Here is a 1,357-nt window from a genome sequence, read left to right as displayed (position 1 = left end):
ATACATATATATATATACATATGTATATACATATATATATATACATATGTATATATACATATATATGTACGTATGTATATATATATATATAAACGTATGTATATATATGTGTGTGTGTAAAGATATGTGTGTATATAAATGTGTATGTATGTGAATATAAATGTGTGTGTGTGTGTGTATATATAGATACGTATATATATATATATATATATATAGATATATACATACGTATGTATGTATGTATATATGTATATATATATATATATATGTATGTATGTATGTATATATGTATATATATATATATATATATATATATATATGTATGTATGTATGTATGTATATATTAATTAAAGGGATTTGTTTTTTAAAGCTGGAACAATGCAAGAAGGTACAAAGTAAGATGGAAAAGGTAACAAAACAAAGCCAAGTTTCAGTTTCACCTTGTATTCCTATATTTCAGGGTTATGACCCGCTTCTTCAGAACATTTGAAAAAAGTGAGGGATGGAAAAGTTGTTGCTCGGATGTGCTGGGGAAGAAGAAGCAAGGTGACATGCACAGCCTGATGTTGCTATGGTAACCAGTCCGCTTCATGCAGTTCCTTCCTGTTCTTACTGACTGATCTCAATTTGTTGATAAGGAGGTCCCCATGATTCCAAGATTGCCTCTATTGCACTGAGTGGCTCTGATGGATACCCTAAAGTCCTGGGTCTGGCGCTTCTTTAGGTATTTTTCTATTGATGCGTCTGTGTAGTCTGTGTGCAAATGTTCTTTTATGCAACTGTGCAATTTCTTGGTGGTGCTTCCTATGTAGGGTACCCCACATTTACTGCAGACTACTGGAGTATAACCCCAGAATATAGAAATGCAAGGTAAAACTGTAACTTTGTTTCCTTTTGTAGTTTACTGCGTACCTTCGCGCATTTTTCCTGCTTTACACAACAAATCTCTTCAAAGTAATACCACACAATACTTCACCAAAACTGCTCCATTCATATATCTGTGCATGTGTGTGTTTGTGTATATATATACATATATATTGTCAGTAAATCTCAAGTCCGAGAAAGAAGCACACTAAGTTATAAAGCAGTGTAGCATAAAGATAGATAAGGCTGGTCTATGGGATTATGCTGGGTTTCACATAAAGATAAGTGCTTTGTGGATGTGAAATCCAGGGTAATCCCATAAACTGGCCTTGTCTATCTTTATACATACACACACACATGTGTATGTATATATATATATGTATGTATAATAGCATACAGTTTATACATATATATTTAGACACACACAACGTCTTTATGTATATGTCTATATATATATATATATATATATATATATATATATATATATATATAT

This window comes from Octopus bimaculoides, chromosome 10 (assembly GCF_001194135.2).
Source record: "Octopus bimaculoides isolate UCB-OBI-ISO-001 chromosome 10, ASM119413v2, whole genome shotgun sequence".
NCBI lineage: Eukaryota > Metazoa > Mollusca > Cephalopoda > Octopoda > Octopodidae > Octopus > Octopus bimaculoides.
Note: the sequence above shows the minus strand (reverse complement) of the source record.